The following is a 25258-nucleotide window of genomic DNA, read 5'->3' as shown; positions in this document are numbered from 1 at the left end:
CAAAGAAGTGCATAAGCAAAACTAAGATGTCCTAGGTCCTTTTTTACCACTCAGGCTGGCAAAGATGAAAAAGATGGACAGTGCCCATTATTGGCTCTGTCATATACCTGGATGGTTAGCTGGTACTGTCTCCCTGGAAAGCAATCTGGCAATGTGTATCAAAATTTTAAACATGAATATTCTTTGAATATAAATATAAAATTTTCTTTAAATATAAGATTCATAAATTTTAAATATGAATATTCAATTGCACATCCGGAAGTATGCAATTAGGATATGAGAGAAAGAGTGTACAATCAGTGATCTAATACACGTGGGTGCAAGAACTATGTACAGCTATTACATGAGAAGGAGCGCACACTTTCTCATAAACCCGAAGGATCAAATCAAAACTGTTATCACACAATCACACAACTCAAAGGTTAAGAATGTAGGTAAAAACATAGTTTTCCAAACTAAGATTTTTGGTTACTCAGATATGACATTAAGCCCCTATGGTTTCGACCCTATTTATTTGGACCAGCACATACAATTTACTTTCTTAAGGCAACCAATCAACGCCCTTGTCGTTGCCATGATCGTCACTGTCGTCACCATGGCTACCATTGATTCCGTACCTTCTCTGTGTCAGATAGTGCTATGCGCATTACGTCCCATAACCATCCTAACAATCATATGAGCTAGGTACTATTTCCCCATTTTACAAATGAGAAACCAAAGCTCAGAGAGGTTACTTGTCAGAGGCCTCTCGACTAGAAAGTGGCAGAGCTGGGATTTGATCCCTGTCCAACTCCAGGGCTATTGTTCTATTGTTCTGACATCATCCCTACCCTTTATGGACCAGACTCAATTAAACAAAGCAAAAGCTAAAAATAAATCTGTAACTTCCTAAAGGCAAGTCAAGAGAATTACTGTTCTTAACATGCTCACCTTACTTATTCTTGATAAATCTTAAATCGCTGTATAATTCCTGATTTTAATGAAACTTAAAAGATCAACTCACCGTTCTTCTACCAGAGACAAGGCTATGTCAGTTTTCCTCCCACTTAACCTGCCCTCTTGCCCAAACAGCTCTATAAACTGTTGAGTTTTATAATCTTTGTTGGAAACTTTGCAATTATTTCACAGACTATTTAAATACATATTGTCTATCCTATGCTGTCTGTCCTCAGTTACTTATCTAAATGGGGGGAAGCACCAGAACACTGCACTGTATGTGCCGGAGGATTAACCAACACTGAGCGGCAGCCAGAATCCAGGCAAACACACGTTCGTGAGGGTTGAAGTGCAGGTTTAAGCTTCATCTAGTGGGTTCCCAGGAGCACTGAAACCACCTCAGGAGGTCAGACAGCTCTCTGAGTGGTGACAAGGAGTCCCTCTTATCTACTTGGCAGCCTTACAATTGGAAAGCTCTTCTTAACATCTAACCTAAACTCTCCCACTGAAATTCAAACTCACCTCTTTCCCACATATTCGTCATAAAAACGAAGAACTCCACTGTCACAACTTGCTCAAATTCTCACAGAATATAAGAAAAAGGTAGAGGGAATCTATTGTCTTTGATTTTCTTCATTGCAAGATCAAAAGTTCTTAAATTTCAGTCCATTTTGCTAAGGGAAGAATTGCTTGTCTCCCTCAAGAAAACTGTGAAACTGATTTGAAAATAAAGTTGCCTTTCTGAAATCTTCATGACTAGTACCTGAGGATTTAAAAAACAAAAACCCTTCAGAGTGCTTTTAAAGGTTTTTATTAATAAAAATAATACCATAGGTAACTTTTATCAAACACTTCTGTGTCAGGTACAGTGCTAAACATTTAACACACGTGACGTTCTTTGACCTTCACAACAGTTCTTTTATAAAGTATGGGTTTCTCACATTAACAAATGAGGAAACTGAGGCTTAGCTGCCATTCCAAAGAACTAGTAAATGGAACCTAGCTGGCTTCGTACCAGAGCCTACGCTCAGACTCATTCAGCTACACTGTCTCTCTTCTGACCTTTAGTTTTAAGTGGGTAAGCCTCCCTTTGTAGAGTTCTTTGCTCCTCTAGGCACCTCATTCTTTATAATAAATTTTATTTCCTCATTTCTTTCTATTGCAAAATGTGTGGAAATATAACAACCCCAAGGGTTCACAAAACTAAACAGAGTCACACTTACGAATGCAGCAAACATTTTTAAAAACCGAGAAAGAAAACCTGTGCATTAAGACTTAGGGGCACGAGTATGAGCAACTAACGCACTAGAGAGCCATCTGGTGACCATCCATTCTGAGACGCGGCTCCTTCCCTCCCTCTTTCCCTCCCTCCCTCCCTTTCTCTTTCCTTCCTTCCTCCTTCCTTCCTATCTTCTTTCTTTCCTTCCTTCCTTTCCTTCTTCCTTTCTTTCCTTCCTTCCTTCCTCCATCAATTCCTCCCTTCCTTCCTCACACGTAAATCAAACTATTTTATTTTCAGAGCTGTAAAACATATTTTGACATCTTGTTGGGCAAGCTTCTCTCCTTTCCTTTTTTTCTCCCCCAGATTCTTACACATTATTTTATATGAATTTTAGAATCTGCTTGTAAAGATCAATTAAGATTATTGTTGGGATTTTGATTGGGTATCACCTTTTGGAAAAGAGGAAAAGACATGATTTAAACTAACCCAGCCTCAGCTTTGGACCGAAAAATTACCATTTGGATTTCAGTTCCTTTGCCGAGGTATTTCTGCCACCTGGAGAACAAGTACCCAAATTCAAGGCTCAGGTTTTTTAAAGTCGCTTTTAAAAAGCTGCATCCAAATTTATAGTGTCTGTTACTGATTACAGAAAACAAAATAAGATATTTAATAAGCCTATTGGATAGTTAGGGCTTCAGTATGACCAGCGATATACAAATAGAAAACACCAGCTAATAGTTGCACTGGTTGTAAATGATCAAAGAATTGGCATCATTAGCACCTGTTATACACCAGACAGTATGCCAGTAGGAAGAGACCCAAAGAGCAAAAGAGATGATATGAGCACTCCGAGAGCCGATGCTATTGTTGAAAAAAGCAACACTAACCCACAAAAACAATTAGTACATGGGACAAACAAGCCTGGGTGGGCCTTTCCGATATAAGCAGTGCTTCAGAACAGGGAAAGATGAGTGTGGGCTGCAGTGCCCAATGAAAACTAATAAATTGGGTAGCATAGCTCTAGCTGCACTGAATGAATGTCTGGCAGTAATCCAAACTTAATGACAGCTATTTAGAAGTCCATGTGAAGAAAAACAGTGATGATCTCAACTTGGTTTAAAAATCAAGACTGAGCCACACTTACAGCACCCTAATAAATGGTCAGAGATCCTATAAGCAAGCATCTCTTGTTGTACTTGCAGCAGCTACTCCAGATGACATGGCAGAGGCCACCAGATTTCTGGAACCATGTCTTCAATCAAGCTTCATTATTTTCTATGAAGTACCATGACTGCCCAGAATACCAGAGTCCTTTATTTAAAAGACTAAACGTATCTCCAGCACTACATTACCCCAGTGAGAAATCCCTAAGTGCTTTGTGGCTCGAGGGGCCATTCAACCTAATCCTACTCTCCCTATATTTGGCCTGGAAAATTCCTATCCATATGACTGGCATCTACAAAAACTCCACTCCATTTCTTGACATCACGGAAATTTATCAGTTCACTCAGAAGACCTAGTATGTAAGTTCATCTATTTGTGGAAAGAGATACTTTTCTCCAAAATAAGTGAGTCAGAAATTTTTAACAGCACTAGATTCGTTTTCTTTAAAAAAAGGGAAAAATAATTTTATTATTGTTGGATAAACATGATGAGCTCTGTACCTCCTTCCAAGGAGCAAAAAATAATGCTAAACATAGCTAGGAATATTGGTTGGGAGGATTGGGGTAAAAAAATTTTCAAAAATTTAAATCATATGCAAACTCTATAGTTATTTAATTTTAAAAAGCATTATTAGGTAATGCAAAGCAAGACATTTCAGTGAATTCTTTAGCTGTCTGTCATGCCAATAAGCATTACTCAGGGAGGGTATATTCCTTGAAAATGAGAAAACTTACCTGTGAGTTGGTTTTAAGGCGGTTTCACTAAAATCAGGAAGTTAAGACTATTTAACCCTCTGAGGTTCCTTCCAGTCCTATTATGCTGTTTGTATTTTTAAAGGTAGTTATTAGTATTTTAAGCAGAAAACAGCACAGCATGAACAGTTTTCACACACATGCCTCAGAACTCTATTTGTAAGGAGATACCCTGTAAATCATAAAACAGTACTTCACACCCTATAGCTTTTAAGTGAAATTGGGATAATTTGGTGGGATGTACATTTTTAGAATTGAAATAAAAACTCTATATAGTTCCCTACATACTTGAAGAATTATGAAGATCAAATGGAAAAGGTAACATTGCTTTATAAAAGGCAAGATACCGCTCAACATAAGGTTATACACGCACTAGAACAATAAAAACCTAAATCCAGGATAATGGTTATTTCTGGAGAGGGAGGAAGGGAAGGGCTACAAAAGCATCTCAAACTGTAATGTGTTGTTAAATCAAATCCGAGGTAAATATGGCAAAATATGAAGATTTGTGCAGCAGACACTTTATGTTTTTCTCGATAACTGTGTATAACAATTCATAATAAAAACTGCAACTTTAAGTTTTATAATATAATCTTGAGAAAATAAAAATGACAAAGACTCCAAGGAATTTTAAAGGTTTCTTGTGGATAAAATTTTTTAAAGCTACTTAACTTTACACGTAGAGTATCTTGCTTTCTACTAACAACAATCTATTTTCCTTATTGGTATGGCCACCATCTCTTTCCAATCTTACACCTCCATCTAACAGAGTTTAAATAAAAAAGCACCGTTCTCTCCAGAGCACGTGGACAAAGGAGGCTCAGTGAGAGATGGGCTCCGTGGAAGTGACAGTTCTGGGAGCAGCTGGGTAGAGGGAGGAGAGAGTGCTGGACAGAACACCACCGCCCAGTGGGAGAGGCAGCCAGATTTCTGGAGCCAGGTCTTCAATCAGCCTTCATTATTTTGTTTGAAGGACCTGACTTCCCAGAATACCAGAGAGCTTTATTTTCACATATCCCCGTACATACTAAAATATTTCTGGATGAAATAATATGACATCAAAGATGTGCTGCAAAATACTGCAGATGGGACAAGACCGGTCATGGTTTGATAGCTGTTTAAGCTGCTGATGGTACGTGGGGATACGCTCCTATTTACTTCTATGTATATTTATATTTTTCTACAATAATTTATTTTTAAATCCAAAACTAAAATAAATGATTTAACTATGATCTCTTTTAAAGTCTTGCCCCATTTCAATCTGTTAGGCCTATTCCCAGTAAGGGGATGGGGCAGCCAGGCCAGGGTTGGCCCGCAGGCTAGCACTAATCAGCTATGTGTCCCAGTCTTAGTTACTCATTCTCTTTGGTTTTGACTTTATCCATTCTGAAAAAAATGAAAGGGTTGGATGAGATGATATCTAAGCTCCCTTCCAGCTATGATTGTTAAATTTATAAAACTGACTTGGTTATTGTATAATACAGTTAAGAACTGCAAATGTTACTAATGATACACTATGGCAACGTGGGAGTACCTTTAATCATTCATTCATTCATTCATTCATTCATTCATTCATTTGACAAACATTTAGGGAATGTGTACTATATGCCAGGCAGCGTTACATGGGGGTAGAATACAAAGTTAAATGACACAGAATTCTGTCTTCAATATCCAGCCTAATCATGGGAGACAAACAAATAAAGGACAACAACACAATGTAAATATGATAGTGATGATAGAGTTGAAGATACCAAAGGTCTTCATAGTGTGAGAGAGCAGGGAACTGTAAACAATTCCTATGCAGGCGGTGAAAGAAAGTGTCAGGAGATGAGACTGATAGGAAAGTAGGGACCAGATCAAGGACCACGAATCTGATGCCAAGGAATTTAGATGGTATCTTGAAAAGCGATAAGGAAGGCATTCTAAAGATTCTAAGCCTGGAAACGATGTGATCCAATTTACATTTTAGATGAATTGCTGAAGCAAGAATATAGATTTGTGGGTGGTTGGTGGTGTCTGGAGGACAGAGGAGGGAAACCTAAAAGGTAAGGGAGGTTCACCTAGCAGTTAGGAGACAACTGAAATGGTCCAGCAGGATACGATGAGGGCTTGAATCAAGGCAGTATCAGTAGAGCTTCCTTAGATACTGTTACGGCAGCATCTTGGGTTTTGAAGGGGGGGTGGCGGGGGGGTAGTACTGAGTTACACGAGTATATAGTTAATTTACAATAAAGGTACTCGGTTCCTTCTCCAGAGTACAAATGAAGTCAAAATTTTACAAATGCAGATTTTAGGCGCTCTGCAATATTTCTCAACCCATCCTTCAAGATAATATAGAAACTATAGTATGAAACTCCAGTATGGTCGTAATAAAGGATTGCTATCTATTCACCATCAGTGGGTTACCAGCTTCAAGCACAGTCTGTAGCACTTAGCAAGAGCTTAATACATATAGCTTATGTGCTGGATGTGGAGTTAATAAATGAAACAGTGCCCCAGATGCAGGTGGCTAATTCCCTCCTTGTTGGTCAGATAAGCAATGACTTGATTAAAAAGCACAAGTAAGAAAAGATGAAAATTGTTTACCAGGTGATTTTATGCCCCTCTGTAAGTCCTCGTCCCATCCCCAGATTGTTAAACTATATCAGCAATAATCCTCACTGTTATTTCTTAAAACAATGGAGAGTTAATACTCTTGTTATTTAAGAGTTAGACAACTCCATATGTGCAGACTATACTAGAAGGTATTTTTTTCCTTGTAAATTACATAGTGCCTTTTTTCTGAGCCCCGAAACGGGTACTTCTAAGAGAAATATCTGAAGTGCTCAATCAGTGGTCCTAGGTGTCACAAACCATATGGACTTTTGTTTCAATTCTTGTAAAACAACAGCAATATTTTTTTCCCTCAAAAACCATTCTCTTTACTTGAATAAAGATGAAAAGTAAAGCACAGAAACTTAGAACGTCTAGACAATGTCCTATTGTTAATGACTATTAGAATGAAATTAGAAAATTCTGCCTATCTCTTAATTAATACCTCCTTATACTTTCAGATTTTCTCAGCAGCAAACCTGTGGTACTAAACATCAAAACCTTGAAATCTGATCATTCTATTCCATAGTGTTATAAAATGTTACTACCACCCCAAATGTTATTGACAATAATATATAATTCATAATAATTAACTGAACATTAATCGTGTGCCACGTAACATGCTTTTCATTTTATATACATTACCTCATTTCACTTTGGTCCTCGCATTAACCCTGAGAAGTGGTACATAAATTTACTGCCATTTTGCAGTAGGAAAAAAAATGGGGCTCATAGAAGGTGGGTATCTTATCCAATGACATACAACCAAAACAAGCGTGTCAGACTCAGTAGCCCAGGATTCTTCAGAACTATGTAGTACTGCCTCTCCCAAACCATGTGAGAGAAGGTATTATTATCCCTATGTTAAAAATCTCAGGCTCAGAAAGTTGACAAGACTTGCCTAAGGTCACACACTTAAAAATGGAGCCAGTATTAGGCTCCTAGTTCAGGGCCTTTACCACTCGACCTCTCATGCTGGACCTGTGCCATGTAACAAATTATAACCACTCCATGGGAATTTGCAAAGTATAAAATCCCCACCCTTGTTTGAAAAAAAAAAATCAAACACAGAATGGCTTTGTCAGTATAGCATAAAGGTCATGAGGTTCTAAAAAAAAAAGCCAGTAAAGTTTCTTTTTGACACATCAAGGCCACCTTTAATTCAAATCACAAAAGGAGCTAATTTAATCTGAAAATAATGCTTTTCAGATTTCTGATATGTGCATTTGTTTTCCCAATATTTATTTATGTGTTTCTTTCACAGTCCCCATTCAACTGCCAAAGTTTCAGTACTTATCTAAGAGTAGGGAAAAGGTTAAAAGAGCAATGTTTTGTCCCCAACCCACAAAGAAAACAATGTCTACAATTAGTCCTCACAGACTCTATTGCCAAATAGCCATCAGATGCAGTATGTATTGGATGCATAGTGTGTGTGTGGGGGGGGGGGGGCAGGGCAGGGGTGAGGAGTGAAAGAGTGTTGAGAGAAACATTAAAAACAAACCACATTTCGGGGCTCATTTCTTCTAAGTGACGTACATCTTATAAGATATTTGGCTGTTGACAAGATGATCCTGCCCTTGAATACAAGGAAGTTGCACCCAGTCTCACAAAGCAGATTCAATCACCCCAACAGAAGTCGGGACTTCCCTCCAAGACAAATATGGTATTCAATCTGTGTGATGCCTTGAAAGCAATGAATTAATTTGCAATCCTTTATTATGACCATACAAGGGAGGGAAAGAGCTACCTTGCTAGTCCTTCCTTGAGGGGGAAGCAATAGAGGAAAAAGCATAATACTTAAATCCCATAGCAAAGTTTTAAAACTTTTCCATTAAAACACACACCCTAGCTGAGTCATCCGCATAATACACCTAAGTGTATCATCTCAGTGCGACCTACCTTTCCTATACATGGTTGTTCCAACTCTGTGCTACTACTACTCAACTTGTTTCATTCTTCTGGTTTAGTCATTTAACCCTAAAATTTTTGGAGTAAATGCACTGACCTTAATTCACTTAAGCACTTAATCTATGAATAAAGATGAATCTATGAATAAAAATGAATAAAGAAACCACAGCTGAGTGAAAATTACATCTGAAAATAGCCAATAGCCAAAGCAGTAATAGCAACCTAAAGAAAACTGCTTCATGAACCAATTACAATGTCTTAAATCCAAAATAAAGATTATGAGAAAAAAATCTCTTAACCTAAAGTTAATGAGTGGACACTTTTCAAATATGTTTAGCTATTTACCAAATAGTTGTATAAGAGTTCCTCTACTGCAGTCTTTTAGGAAGGCTCTATCTCAACTGTATAGTAACTACCCAAGCTTGAAAAATCAGTTGGAAACTTCTGTGATATTAATATTTTAAAAACCATTCTCTACTGACTCCACTAAATTTCTATGTATTAAAATGCTATGGTTGAAAAAAAACACAGCATCACAGAATGAATAATAAGCCACAAAATAGCATATTTGCAAAACCTAAAAACAAAGAATCAACTATAACAACAGTGATATAGTATTAACAGCTATTCTTATTTAGTTCTTACAATGTATCAGGCACTGTTCTAAACAACATACAAGCGTCTTAACTATATGGAGAATTCTTATGAATCATACAAAAAAAATACAAAACAAAATTTAAAATGAGCAAAAATCCCAACTAGGAATTTCACAGAACACACATATGGCCCATAAACAAAATTAAAGATGCTCAACTGTAATTCTAATCACCGAAATGAAAATTAAAACCCTGAGATATCATTTCACACCCCCAGATTGGCAAAAACTTAAAAAGCTGTCAATATCCAGTTCTGTTAAAGAACAATGGGAAGTCTTATCTACTGCTGGTGAAGGTATGAAGTGGTACAACTGCTTTGGAGAACAGACTGATACTACTCAGTAAAGCTGAACACACATATCCCCATTGACCAAGCAATTCCACTCTTAGGCATATACCATAAAGATACTCCTGCACATGTGTAACAGGGGACAGTACTTTAACAAGGTCACTGTTAAAGTACTGTTCTTACAGTACTGTTCCTACAGACCAAAAAAAAAAAAAAAAAAAAAAAAAGGAAACAAATGACCATAACAGAGGTGGAGTAAGAAAAATATTGTAGAATATTCTTAAAACTGAAAACTACACAGCAGTGAAAAAGAACAGAGTACCACTACATGGATGAATCTCAGAAATATAAAGTTGAAAAAAAAGAAGCAATTATAGAAGAATACACACTGTATGTTTCCATTTATATAAAGTTCATAGCAAGCAAACCTAAAAAAGTAATACTGACTCAATGGGATATATTTGTAGGTGATGAAACTAGTGTAAGTAAAGCAAGGGAATGCTTACTATAAAATTAAAGACAAGTATTACCCTGGGAGGAGGAAGAGAATACAGAGAGCTTCTGGGGTACTGGTAAAGCTCAATTTCTTAACCACCATGGTGGCTGTTTCATTATTTTTCTTTACACTGTACAGATGTATTTTTTAAAATACATTTTATATTCTCATGTGTGACACACCTCAAAACTTAAAGAAACAATTTAACATTTTCCTTTTAGATGAGTTCTGAGCAAGTCTTTATAATGAATTCATCATTGAAACAATGTAGACATTTCAGAATAAAAAAGTTAACTTTTAGAATAAAGAATGTAAGAAAAACTTAAAACCTGTAACAGAAACAAAATCCTGAAACTTTAAAATTAAGCCAAACCAATTCAAAAGCAGAAAAACAACAAAATAATGATACAAAGCATCATTTATTCTAATGTGTTCTACATTTTTTTTTAAGATGTCTGAAGGAAAACGTGTTCTGAGTAAAATAAACTTGGGGAATAATGGGTTAAACAAGTAAATCTAAAGAAGGGACAGAATTTCCCAAACTCTTTGACTCTGGAATCTTTCAGCATGGTGAATTACACAGTGATTCTTTTAGGACTTGTATTTCACATAACACAAATCGGGAAACATTTTATAACACAGAGGCCATAATAGGTACGATATTGCCCCGCCAGGACTGAGGTGAGAGCAGGAGAGATACTCCAATAAAAGATACACAGATATCTAAATCTTCAGTAGCTGACTTGTCCAAAGTAGCTCTGGACAATTAGGATGAAGACCAATAACCAAAAAGAACCCTTTAGGAACTAAGTGAACAATCATTCTATGTGTGGTATGAACACAGACACAGCTTTATTGTAAGCAAAACATGATGGAGGCACAAAGCGCAACAGAAAATATCTACAGAGAATATAAACAAGTATTTCTACAGCTTTTAGGCTCATGGTAGATTAATTGACAGAGTCTTATTTGATTTAGGCACAGCAATAGAAGCCTCCAGCACAAAAATCTATGTTTCAAACCAGATCTCTCAGTTAAAAGGTTTCTCCATTAGTCTTTCCCTAATAAAATTAGAAATTCTCTAATTTTCTACTGAAGTTTTCCCTAGGTACAATGAATCTGGGAACTGGATCTGAAATTTTTTCATAATGTGCTTTCCTTACCATAAGAAATGAGATGAAAATGCTCTTTGAAAGAAAATATTATTTTATTTTATTTATTTATTTTTAATGAAAGAAAATATAAACACCACACATTTATTTTTAAAACTTCATGATTGGATGATGAACATAAACTTTTGCACATACATTTTCATTCCTCTTGGAAACTAACCTCTGGGTGGCAATAAAATACATTTTTAAGGAAAAAATTGTCAGATACAATGTGCTTCTATCTCAAATATCTTACAATATTATCTGAAAAGAGTCAAACATCTGTCTTTTCGGGGTACCACAGGAATTCAAATTGGAAAATGATGTACAGCCATGGGTTTCTACCAGGTGAAGGCCAGCAGACTGCTTCACAGTGCTCTTGACAGAGTGGCATTCATTACCTTGGCAATTAACCAGAACCCAGGCTCAATCTGTAGCCTTACAGGTTCAGAAATTTGATTTTATCAGCATCAATAAGGTAGCTTAGGCATCTTTTAGAACAAAACAAAAACTAATTAAGCTTCGACAGAAATCAGGACAGGATACAAACTTACTAATAAAGAATGACAAATATAACTGTGACAGAAACAAGAATGCCTCTTTATGGCCATACATGGCCAATACTTTCATTACAGCCAGATTTATAAGGACAGCCAAATCACAATCAGAAGGTTCCTGGAAACACATGGAATCAGAATTAAGGAAGTAAGAGGAATTCAGTATTTAATGGTCTTATTTCATTCTGTCAATAGCTGGTTTTTTAATTAAGCAACCAGTATGTCTAGGCACTATTCTAGCTTCTAGGATATAAAGGTCTCTGCTTTCAGAGAGCTCATATCTAAGTAACAGCTGAACAGTTATTTCCTAGAAGTTTACTGTAATATTATTAATAAGAGCAAAAATTTTGGAAGCAATCTAAATGTTCAGTAATACATCGGTGATTAAATAATGATAAATCCAAATAATGGAAAAAAATATATAGCTCTTTAAGAATAGTATTTTTAAGCAGTAGTTCATGATGGGAAAATTACTGATACAATGTTAAATGATAAAAGCAAGCTATAAATGTGTACATGGTGTATACATACTCGTATATGCATGTATTTCCTATATCTTTATATGCATACAAAAAAGACCAGAAGGTTAAGTCACCAAACTACTGTTAATTATTATCTTTTTTCCTTTATATATTTTTGAATTTTCAGCATTACATGCTGCTTATCACCAAGGGGAAAAAAGAAACTTTTAAAATAATTTCAATCAACGTAAATACTAGGAACTCTTCAGATGTCTGTATTAGAAGGTATCTATCCATCAATGCCAGTCAATGAACCTCTGTCTTCGAAATGTCAGAGAGCGCATCCTTCCCCAGGCCGTTAAGTGATAGGTTACAAGGATGAGTAACACACCTGTATAACACGCCCTATGTTTTCATCCAACCTGCAGTCTCGTTAGCTGTCTGCTGAACATTTCAACTTAAATGCCTTACAGATAACTCATATTTAATTATGGTCAAAAATAAATGGAGAACTTTTCCCCCACAGCCAATCTTCTAGTAACTCCATTTCTGTCCGTGGCAATAATCTTTCTCCCAATCAGAAAGCTTGGAAAGCAGACTTAATTCATCTCTCCTCTTCCCATTTCAAGTTCATTAATAACACTGTCAAAATCTCTCTCCCATTCCACCTTACTCTTCTTTCTCACTTCATCACCTTATCAATCCAGGTCCTGATTGCTTTGTCAGTAACATGACTGTACTTGTATCCGAGTGGTGCCTACTCTCCCGTCTCTGCACCACTGCTCCTTTTATAGAACTTGGATGATGTCATTCCTTGACTTAAAAACTTTTAAGGCCTTCTCCTTTCTACCGTTTCAATCTAAACTTCTATGGCTGGCTTTTATTAAATCCCACAATTTGGCTCCATCCTATCTTCTTAACGTTATTTCCTGTTATTTGACAGTCTCCTTCCTCATCAATCAACAGACTTTGGAATATCTAAACTTATATTTAAATACTTGTATTTCAATACCTATATTTAAAGAACCTGACGAATTTTCTTCTTCTACAAAGCTTTTCTTAATTTCCCCAACCTCATTTATGTTTCACTTTTCAGAATTTGTCTAGCACTTATTATGAATCTCACAATTAGGCATTTGATTCCACACTCTCATGTAGGTAGATTTACTGTTATACGAGTATATATTAGTCATCTATTAAATTTCATACTCCTTGAGGACAAGAGCCACACCTTATTCTGTCCCCTACAGTATTTAGCATGATGCAGAGCACACAGACAGTGCTCAATATCTGTTGACTGATCCAACAAGAAATGATCAATTTCAGCCCCAGTCTCTCTTTAACATGTATGTAGTGATCTGGGCAGACCAAGCACGACCTTACAGGATATAACAGGCGACTCTTTAAGCACAGTCTTATGGAGTCCCTTCAGGCATAATACTACAGTGACGACAGGCCACGTCTATGCCCCATACTAGGGACAACAAAGTTCTAGGCAATGATAATTGGGGTTCTCTAAGTATCTTCCAATGGGGTAATAATGGGGAATCTCAAACACCTTCTAATCTCCATGCGAACAGGCACTAGGTCTTTTGAAAGAGTGCTCAGACTGGAATGAATGTCAAAGAGAAATGCATAATAAAACAAAAAATCTGGGAAGAGTCCTGTTTATTTATAAGATGATATTGCATAAATCACCAAATCTCACTGAGCCTCAGTTTAACTCAATAGGTGGTGCCATGCTGCTATTGGTTAAGAGATGGTACATGCCAATGGATAAGAAATATTTTCATATGCATAGTAGTAGTGCCATATTTATGAAATTCTTTAGAGTTTTCAAAGGGCTTTCTACACACATTATCTTACAATATCTGATCTTTCCTAAATACAGGGGGAAATGGACACAAAGTGTCATTTAAAACAGAGTTCATACATAACAAATATTTTGCTTATTCTGAACCTTTTTTCAATATACTACCCATATCATTCTAAAATTAACAGCTGCTTCAGAAACTGACTAAATAATTTTATGAGTTTTCCCCCAAGGAAAGTGTAATGTTTTAGAATGCTTAACTTATCAATACCTAGCAAAATTTCTATAATGCTTTCTACCTTTCATTTCATTTTATTTTTTTTATTTTTTAAATTTTTATTGGGGAATATTGGGGAACAGTGTGTCTTTCCAGGACCCATCAGCTCCATGTCAAGTCGTTGTTTTCAATCTAGTTGTGGAGGGCGCAACTCACTGGCCCATGTGGGAATTGAACCAGCAACCTTGGTGTTATGAGCGCTGCGCTCTAACCAACTGGGCCAACCAGCTTTTTACCTTTTAAAGAGGCATTTCAATTTACTTATTTTGTATTGAATCAATTAAAATGTATACGAAATTCACCAAATACAAATTGTAAAAAACTAGTTTTCAACAACATTTCTATTTTTTAAAGTTGAAATTTTACTTTAAAGACAATTTACATTCAATTTCAATGTGTAATTTCAATGTGGGCTGGGTTCTAAGTAAAGGCATTATTATTGTCTGGGTGCTAACCCCACAATACAAGTTTTTTGAAGCTTCGTGTGGTTTCGTCTAGAAACTGGAGTGTTAAATGGTATAAATGGTGCGGGAAGTCTGGTTCATACCTCAGCATACAGGTATCGGAAACAGACTCTTGGCTGATGAGCAAGTGTGCGCGGCAAAAACTAAGACATGAGCATGTTTACACAGACAGCCGCTGCTGCTACTTCTGCTACTGCTAAGACGAAGTGCCTGAATGAATAGGATTTGTAGGGGCGACAAGGACCTTGTGAGACAGCACAGGGACTTGGGCCCGGGTCTGAAGGAATGTCAGATTAAGTGGACCACAGGAACGCCACCCCCCATCACTCCCTGCACAGAAGCGCACAAGGTGCTGATTATTTTGGTTATATCTCCATCTAACCACCTACTTCCTTGTCGATATCAAAGCCACTGCTGTGCATGCGCAGTTGATCAAGGCTCGACAGCTACACAGCTGGGGTGGCAATGATGAGCGGTCCGCCCGTGGCCCACGTCGCGCAGGTGCCAACGCAGGTACCAGGCACCGTAGCGGTAAAGGAAGCCCGCCACTTTCAAAAAGCCCGCCTTTTCCCGCAAGCCCGCTTCGCCCCCAGCTTATAAAAGCAGCTAAGCAGAGCCGGCGCCCATCAGTTCCGAGGACCTTCTTTTCCTCTGTGCTGCCTCCCTTGTGCTTGAGCATAAGCTTGGTAAAATTTGTCTGGAAATCTTTCTGTGGTTTCCTCTCGATTTCTATCTTAGGGGATCCAAGAACCCCAACGCCTGTAATACTTGGATTACTCCTGAATTTTACCCATAAGAATTTCTACTTATTCAGGTCTGTTATAGTAAATATCTACGTGAAATACTTATATTTTACTAGATGTTAAAGGAAGTAGAAAACATGCTTACTGCCCTAGAGACAATGTCCATTTTAAACTCTGTTGAAAGTAAACTATAAAGTGAAAATAAATGTAAAAGAATAACAAGGGAAAAGTCCTATGTCTATACTGGACTTGATAAAATACCAGGTTTAAACTTCTGGGTTTCAGAGTAAATAATTCCCTAAAGCTACATTACTGGAAGTATCCAGGAAAGTAGGATGAGAGAGAGACAGAGAGAAAGAGAGGGAGAGAGGGAGAATATGAATGGGAATTAAAGAAAATGAGTCAGAAAAACACGGGTGGAAGAAAAGGTATAACCAAACAGTACTGTCCCTATTAATTCTAGTCATATAGAAAAGAGTAAAACTTGAAATAATTTGGAATAAAAACTGGAATTCTGGTTATAAACTGCAAAGGAGTATTAACAACAGAGAAAAGGAGCTTCTGAAAAGACTGGCAGCACAAAGAGCTTTCCAATGAACCCAGATTTTAAAAGACACACATAAAATACAGAAGGCACAGATAACATGGATGCCTATAAAAGAAACACAGGATGGTATCAGGAAGTAAAATGCCCACAATGAGCTGAACTTAAGAAAACCATTAAGGGCTACAAAAGGGACTTTTGAATTCACGTCTGGAAGAGAAAACTTACAGAAGGTCTGGGCAAGTTGGTTAAGGTAAATGGTGTTTAATATATTGCAGGGGAGAAAGAAAAACCTCTACTACTATTTTGCTTCTCAAAAATCTTACACTTGAATACCACCTTATAGTTTACAAATTTCTATTTTATAACACCCCTGAGAGGCAGGTATCACCCCTTTATTAAAGAGGAGAACTCTCAGTCCAGTGTGCATCCCATCACTGCAGCCCTTCCTCTCTTCTCAGCCCAGGAGGATGAAGGCCAGAATGAGTGCTGGGACTTGAGAACTGAAGCCTAGATACCGGAGGCCGTAGAGCTGCCCTCAATGCACTGCAAATCGTGGCCAGTTGACCAGTTCACGTATCATGAACCTGCACACAAATTTTGCGGAATGCTAGAAGTATTCTAATGAATTATGAAGACCAGACAGCTTTGCTGAAAGACAGGAGACAAACTACCCAATCTTTCAAAATGAGGAAAGAACATGAACATTACAAAAGCATGGACATTACAAAATATTAACTGCTGTGCTTATTATTCAGCCTGAGGAAAGTTCTAGAACAGATAATAAAGCAGATGGTTTTTGAATAGACAAAGATGGGTGATCATTAAAAATCTTTATGGATTCAGGAAGAACAAGTCTTGTCAAGTAACTTTCTTTCTTTCTTTGGCAGATCTACAGGACAAATAATCTATGTGACTCTTCTAAAGGTATTTCATAAGCTCCACTCTGCAAATAAAAACCACAATGAAATACCACCTCACCCTGGTCAGAATGGCTATCATCAATAAATCAATGAACAGGTGCTGGAGAGGCTGTGGAAAAAAGGGAACCACGGTGCAGTGTTGGTGGGGTTGCAGATGGGTGCAGCCACTATGGAAACCAGTATGGAGGGGGAAAGGAAAGGGAGGGAGAAACATGAAGAAAAATGGGCTAATAGATGTGTTTGTAACTGATTAAGCAACAAAACTCAGAATGCTCATAAAGAAACTCTGCCAGACCCACTGGACTTGGCAATTATATTACCAATGAACTGGGTAAGGCTTTTGACAGCATCCTCATCGAAATGTGAGGATGGCCAGGGCCTGGAGAGAATAAGCAAAAGTGGGAAAGCAGAGCCCGGATTCACAACAATTTTAACAGAATACTAACTCTAACAAATAAAATTTAATAGAGAGGAGGTAACGAATTATATTTGGATTCAAAAAATCAAATGCTAAGTATAAACTGTGATAAACTGTATATATACATAAAGATTTTTGTTGAATAAAGCTACACAAATCAAAAGTGTGAAATGGCTGCCCCAAAACTTTACGCAATCTTAATCGTAGGCTAAGTTAAGAGACATGTAAGGTCAGGAACAAGGAAGTGAATGCCGTACTCTACACTGTACTAGTCGGCTCCTACTTAGAGAACTTTTCAATACTTGGCAATGCCCTACAGTCAGTACAAAAGAACAAAATAAAATGCTCTCATAATTTGAAAAGTAAGTCAACCCATCTGGAAGTAACAGCATAAGTCAAACGGAGTGGTAGAAATTAGCTATCAAAGTAAGTCATTCCATGAAAATGTGTGACCAAAGATATTTGGGAGCACCCAAGTCCAATCAAAAGTGAGCAGGGTGTAACTTCTGGGAGGCAGGATTAAAATGTGAATGAAGAAAGCTGAAACCTCTTCAATTGTGTTTTCTTCTGGCTAAAGACTGTGTTAAAAATAGTGTTACATTCACCACAGGGAGAAAAACAAAAGTTTAACAAGCAAGACTGCGCTCCTCCAACACTGTCCAAGGTGAAAATGGGCTGACCACATCTAGAGCAGCGGCAGACAGGTGCATCTTTATGAACAAGGAGGCTCCATAGGGCTATGATGGCTTAGTGACACTCCCCACTGAGATTACCCATTCTGATTAGAGCGACTGGCTTCCCATGTATGTTGTCCTATTGGGGTGACAATGTGCTGGCCAAATATACAAGTTTCCATTCTAGTCATACTTATATTAATAAATTCATTAACTGGCATTCTTGTTTTTAGGTGAGTCTCTTCGTCACTTGCTAAATGCAAGCAAATTCCCACAACCCTGATTTACTTTAGGACACACACACACACACACACACACACACACACACTTATGGACCTGGAAAAGTGGGGCCTGTACCTCAAAAATGACCATCCATATCCACATGCTACATGCCTGTGAAGTCCTGCCTCTCTTTATGACAACTGCATTTTATCTAAAACTGAACCACACATTTTAAGAGAGAAAACTAACAAAATGTAACACATATAGAGGAAAGTGTTCAGGAAGGTAAAAGGCCTGGAATCCCTTGATATTTGAACAAATTAAATGAACATGCTTGTCCTGAAACAAAAGACTGTAAGATAACCGTCTTCAAATACCACTCTTGCGGTGATAAGAATTATCTCCAATTCTGTGATGAGAACCAGTTGAAATCTGCATAAGGAAGAACTTTCTAACAAATATGTTCCATGCCTGGCACATAGTAAATGCTCAATAAGTTGGCACATGATAAATACAATGTTAGCTATGATTGTATTTTAGAATATAAAGATGTATGAGAGATCCGCACAAGATGCTATGGGAAAACAAAGAAGGGGTACCTAGCCCTGACAAGAGGTAAGACATCAAGGAAGGCATCCCTCAAAGTGGAGATGCCTAAGCAGAGTACTCAAGAAAGCACAGGAACTACCCAAAATAATGTGGGAAAGGGCATTCCAGAAAGTAGTATGTGAGACCCAACAGCAGAGAGAGCTAGTTCAGTGAGTAGAGTGGGCAATGAAAAATAAGACTAGAAAACTAAAAAGGCACCCCTTCTTAAAGGACTCAGACTTGCATGCCTAGCTAAGGAGTCTGGAGGAGGTTAAAGGGAATCAATGGGAATTTTAAGTGTGGCAGTTACATAACCAGATTTATGCTTTAGCAGAGCCCTTTTGGCAGTCACATGGAAGGTGGACTGGAAGAGGGCAAGACTGGTAGCAAGGAGGTGGTTATTTCAGTAATTTGGAGCATCAGTGAAAATACTGACACTGGACCAAGATCAAAGACAGAACTCAGGAGGTTGTGAGGAGGACTTAAGAATGACTGAATGTGAGTGATAAACAAGAAAGAAGAGTCAAAGATGAGTGCCAGGTTTATGCTTAGGCAATGAAATAGAGAATATCATGCATTGAGAGGTAAGTTACAAGGGAAAGATTCTGAGAAGGGAAACGATCAAGTCAGCTCTGAGCAAGCTGAATCCTCGTTACCTGTGGATTACACCACGGCGGTGATATCTAGGAAAGAGATGGACAATGAAGTCTCAAGCTCAGAAGGGAGGGCTAAGCAAGATATAGAGATTTGGAAGTGATCCCGACAGAGAGGTCCATGGAGATAATCACAGCATATGGGATCATCCAGATCTCTGAGCGTAGTACTGAGTGCAAAGAAAACAGGACTGGGAACAGAAAGCTGGAGAACCTCAACCGATCATTCAAGGGAAAGAAAGTTAGCTACCTTGTGATCTGTTAAGTTCCTTGTCAAGGAACTATAATTTTTAGGCAAATACTAAACATCCATTTGTCGGGGATTGGAGGGAATTCACAGTAGAGAATTCAACTAGATGATGACCTGCAAGCAAGTTTCAACTCTGACAATGAGTCAAAGACTTTCATTCAATGCAGTTATTTCTTACAATTTGAGAAATAACTTTATCATCATTACAGAAAAACTAAAATCATACCTATTTTTATTCTTTGGCATTGTTAGTCCAACGATGAAAAAACAATTTGAAGAAAGAAAGTTTTTTTTTGTTTGATAATGCTGTTTCCTGACAAACGAAGGTGTACTTGGTTTACCTGGACAGGAGAGCTCAGGCTCTAGGTCTAATTTCTTACCCTATTTTTCCCTCTGGGAGTCGAGTTATATGGTTGGTATAAGAATGCAGTTTTACCCAAACACATGTCCCTACTTATTCTTCCCTTTCTGCCACCTTCTGCCTGACTGGGGCTATACATAATTTATGGGTCTAAGTCTTAAATGTTTTACTACATTTCAGAAATGTACCCATAATTTTCACTAATATTTAAAGTGTGTTTCTGTTTCCCACTCTGCTCAATTCTAAAAACAGAGAAACACGGGTACTAGACAATTTTTTTATTAAATCCAGAAGTATTTTATTAAAAGAAACGGTCATTTTTGGTGTAACAATACACCCAGTGTATTTCTAGATAGGATTACTGGCAGTTCACTTAATCGTAAAATATGGCACTGGTCCCACCAAGGGGAACCTGGAACAAGTGTTAGAGGAACTTGACTTCTTTTAACCACATGCACCTTTTCTCCTGTCCCCACCCTATGCCTCTCAAGCAACTCTGTAAGCCTTCTTTGTCTTTCCCTGTTCTAGCCTTTCACTTTCCCCCGGTAGTGATCATAAACTTTTATTGCCACTAATGACACTAAAGCTAACACAGCTGCGAAACCCTAGCCTAGAAATACAATGGATATAATTCTAATTGGAGTCTACAACTAACTTTTTGGTTGTCCTTAGAAAACAACTTAACTATATTCTATTTCAGTGTTTCAATTCACAGGACAGAAAAAATAAATGTCTGTAGAAAATAAACCTATGTGAAGAAAGACCCTAGAGAACATACAAAGTTCAGAATCGTGATTTGCAGATACAGGTTCCTGACTGATCAGAAAAAAAGGTGGGAGGGGAGCAAACTAGAGACAATGTTTGACATCATTTGAAGTTTAGACATGCTAAGTTATTAAAACATAATAAGGATTAAGTACAGAAAACAAAAAAAAATCAAGACTAGAATCAGAATTAAAGAACTTCAGCGCTAGATATTATAGTCCTGGGAAAATTTTAAGGGCTCCATAAAACTTTAGGAGAAAGATAAATAATTATGTTCCTACCACGATTCCCTCCCTCAAGTCAAGTGCTCTGGAAGCTATGCTTTGGTACTGCATTCTCTTCATACAATAATGCTAGTTGCTCTACACATTCATCAAAGAAAAGGTTTTCAGTGGATTTTTTTCTCGCTGTCTCTTTGGCTAATGTTAGCGTTACCTCCTCTGTTTAATTGCACCAAAAGGAAGCAAGAGACAATTTGTACTTGACATCAGTAGTGTACTTGCAGGGAGTGGGAAACACAGCACAGGAGCTTCCAGTTGGCTGTAAGAGGCACAGAAACACAAAAGCTCAGAATGCTAAAGCTGGCTACAATAAATATTTTTAAAATGGCAAATAAAAAAAGTTATTTTATAAAGATAAGTTTATCCTATCCAGCCTTGCTTCCCAACACTAAAATAATCCAGATTCTTGTGGCTGCCTAAACAGTCTCTTACATCTGTATGCTATAATGTCCTCCTGCTGCTTGTTGGCCTGAAAAACTCCTGCTCACCCTTCAAGTCTGAGCTCAAACACTACCACCTCCTAGGAAGGCTTCTTTGATCCTCCCAAACCAGTGCTCCTTTCCCTTACGCGCTCCTCTCACTGCTCCTTCATTACAGCAGCTATGTGCTGTGTGCTATTATTTCTATACCTGTGAGTGGAGCTCTGTGGTCACCAGCATGCTTTCTGAGGAAGCACGGTGTCTTTCCATCACTGCATCTCCAGGTACACGACACATACCTCATAGGGATCCATAGAAGAAAAGATCTCCCTAGGTTTCAACACCCATTCATCCAAGTCTCTCCTTTTCAATCCCACCTAGTTTAGAACTTCACTATCTATCTCCTAGATTATTTCAAATAGTGTCTTCATTGGTGTGGGGACAGAGCCAGGAGTGCAGTTTCCAGGCTCCCGGCCTCACATGGAAAGGTGCTGGCTCAGGTAGTAAATGGCCATCAACTGTGATTGGATGGCCATCAGCTGTGGCTAGTTGGCCGTCAGCTGTAACCGGTGAGCCATTGGCCACTAAAATAATTGCTGTGGCTATGCTAGCAGCAAATGGGGGCTAGCAAGAAGATGGTGGCTGAGCTAGCAAGAGCGGATTGCAGTTACCACGTGAGGTTGGTTGGCAGAGAAGAGGACGGCAGGTTGCGGATAGTGTAGCTCCTGCTTCCTGTGTCTCCAACCCAGCCGCCAGCAAGAATATAGTGGTATGACTTCCCTATCTATGGTTCCGTGGGTGTTCCTTTTTGGCCTAGCCATATCCTGCATTCTTATGTGGGGAGTGGGAGCTGAGACCCCGTATGCCACCATGGATGACAATTGGGCTTCCCATTTCTGGGCCCTCTTCCTTTGAATCCATCCGACATACACCACTGCCACTGTAATCTTACTAAAGTACAGCTTTAATTAAATGTACCAGGTTGAGCAGTTGATGATGCAGAGAATGAAAAGCTGAAAAACACCTGTTCCCTAAGCTCAATGGGCTCAAATCCAATAGGGCAGAGAGTGAGAGGTAAATACTTAACATACAATTTATTAGGTGTTATAGAGAGATATATCCAAATCATGCTAATCCCGCTGCTTGGCATGTCCTTCACTCTAATTGGTCAATTCACACGTCACTTTATATAGGAAGCTTTCCTAATCTCTAACCAGAAGCAATCTCTCCTTCCTCTGCTCTCACAGTGCCGTTACTCAATTAACACTTTCTGCTTGAATTTGTCCCCATACATTATGGATCTCACTGGATTAAGTCTTTCTAAATGGAAGGGCAATATAAATCTTACTCATCTCTGTTTTCAATGGTACCTAATACAGTGCCCTGCAAATAGTTGATAAATGTTGAATTATGATGATTAACCTCCTAAAACATTGTAAGTCTGTGATTCCTTCAGGATTTGCTAGTATTAAGAATATCAATGGGTCAAAAAAAGAATATCAATGGGTCCAATACATTCAATTCAGGACTGACATTCTTCCTCTCTTGCCGCAAAAACAGAAAAGGTCTATTTTGTTTGACTAGATAACAGTGGACAGATGGAGACTGTCCTCAGATTTGAAAGTTGTGTCCAAATGAAACGGATCTCTATTGTAAAAACACAACAAAAGGCAGCTCCCTAGTACTATAAACCAGGCAACCAGCCCCTGCTGATGAATGCAGAAAAATTATGAAGGACTAACATGGTATGGTATTTCCATAATGGGGGCGAGTAAATGAGCAAATGCTTCACTAAGTGAAAATATCCACAGCTTAGTGAAAATTAATATCAATTTTTTTACAGTTTACATCCAATTTCCTGCAACAGTGTTACTATAGGATACCTCATCAAATCTTTCCGAGGATGCCCAATTCTTTAATTTCGCTTTTGAAATGATGTCTGTCCTCTCTTCCTCCCTCCACTCCATTCCTTCATCGTAATTATTATATTTAAATGCAACAGTTGTGTGCAGAATGAGGGCCACAGCAACTTCACTATCATTCACTGAATCTCCAGAACTGAAGACTTTTAACATTTCATCAGTTAAAGTGCAGCACTAAAATTCCAACGTCTCAAGTTTGGCCCAAAAGAAGCTCATAGCCCAATAGTATGAAACCGTTTAAGAAAACACTGCTATAATGATATTTATCTGCTCCTAATTGGCTTGAATGAAGTCAGAACATCTGATAATGTCATTTATTTCAGCATTAAAATTGCTAAGGGCAAAAACTGTCTCATCAACCAATTCTTTGGAGTCCTTAGCAAACTGCTGGTAGCAGCTTTTAATCTAAAGACCCAAATTTAAGTTTGCTATTAGGATTAAGTAAAAAAATGTATAAAAATGCTTTATAAAACTCTAAAACAAAATACAAATGTAAGATGTTACTGCTATCATTCTTACAATAGCTCTCTCCACGAGCAAGTCCTTTCTATAGGAAATCTAATAGGGCTGAATTATTTCTGTATACTTTCCCAAGAGAAGTTTTATGTTTGATATGCAAAACTGTGAATAACTCCTAAAAAAACGGAGGGAGAAGAGCAAAGACGGAAAACTCAGGGGAAACTAGGAGGCAAATTAAAGAACAAAGGAGACAGTTTTGTAATAAAATAAAGCAATACAAGAGAAAGCAAACTTGGGTCTTAGGGATCAATTTCTAACTCTTTCACTTACTATCTATCTGTGTGACCCTGGTCACTTCACCTCACTCACTAGGCTCCAGTTTCCTCATTTGTAAGTAGATGATAATGCATAGGGTCACTGTTGGGATTAAATTAGATAATATTTATACAAAGTACTCAGCACTATGTCTTGTACATAGTAAGTGATAATAAGTAAATGGTTACTGTTGCTGATAAAATTATTGTTAGACCTATACCTTGATTAGTGACACTCAGGAAGAAAAAGAAGCCAAGAACATGTCAGAGGGGAACATGATATACAGAGAGCTAAGTTTATATATTACTATTGGGAGACAAAATTTGAGACATGTAGATTACACAAAGCATTTTCATGTTAAATGTCAGAATTACTTACTGTGTCTCCAGGACTGCTGAAGAATCTACAGAACCGTTGCCAAAATCTCCAAGTCATAAAAGCAGAATAGCAATGACTATATGGACGGAGAACAGGATCAAAAAATAAAAATAAAAAAAAATATATGCTTATTAATGTGTACAGAAGCTTCTGTTTCTAAATTTTCAATTTTCTAAATTTTATACACAGGATGAAAGCTAGGCCCCATAGCAAAGGTGCAGCAACTCTGCTTGTCAAAAATAGATGGTATTAGCAATCATGCTCGGTCATTTAAGTTTCTGCCATCTTGTTCTTTATTCTGGGAGAAGCTGTTGCAATTTATGGTTGATTTTGAGGTGTTAACCATTAGTGACTCCATCATATTCAGGAATTGCAAAACCAGGAAAAGTGTTCCAAAATTAGAAAGAAGAGGTATAGAATCCTCCTCTGAATCAGATACAGAGATAGCAAAACCTGTAAAAGGTAAGAAAACAATGGATGCTGCCTGTGCATATGGGATCAGACACTGAAATACTGTAACGTGAAAACTCCATGCCCGTTCAATCAATAAGAATCAGCGACAGACAAGGAAAACAGGAAAACTTCTGCATGTGTGGCCAGAGAAC

General features: G+C 37.8%; 1 protein-coding gene across 5 annotated transcripts in view; it reads right to left on the bottom strand.

Annotated features, from left to right (window-relative positions):
• STK38L (serine/threonine kinase 38 like) overlaps positions 1–25258 on the bottom strand; it is a 129116-nt gene that overhangs the window by 42289 nt on the left and 61569 nt on the right. For 2 of the 5 annotated variants that reach the window (XM_033117952.1, XM_033117951.1), the window contains one exon: positions 24654–24729. The exons of 2 other annotated variants lie outside the window; for them this stretch is intronic. The gene's annotated coding sequence lies outside the window, so the exon portion shown is untranslated. Of the gene's footprint in view, positions 1–21314; positions 21420–24653; positions 24730–25258 lie in introns of all 5 variants that reach the window. One more of the 5 variants, XM_033117954.1, reaches the window with a different exon arrangement.

Source organism: Rhinolophus ferrumequinum, chromosome 10 (genome assembly GCF_004115265.2).
Source record: "Rhinolophus ferrumequinum isolate MPI-CBG mRhiFer1 chromosome 10, mRhiFer1_v1.p, whole genome shotgun sequence".
Lineage (NCBI taxonomy): Eukaryota > Metazoa > Chordata > Mammalia > Chiroptera > Rhinolophidae > Rhinolophus > Rhinolophus ferrumequinum.
This window is presented reverse-complemented; position numbering and strand designations above follow the sequence as displayed.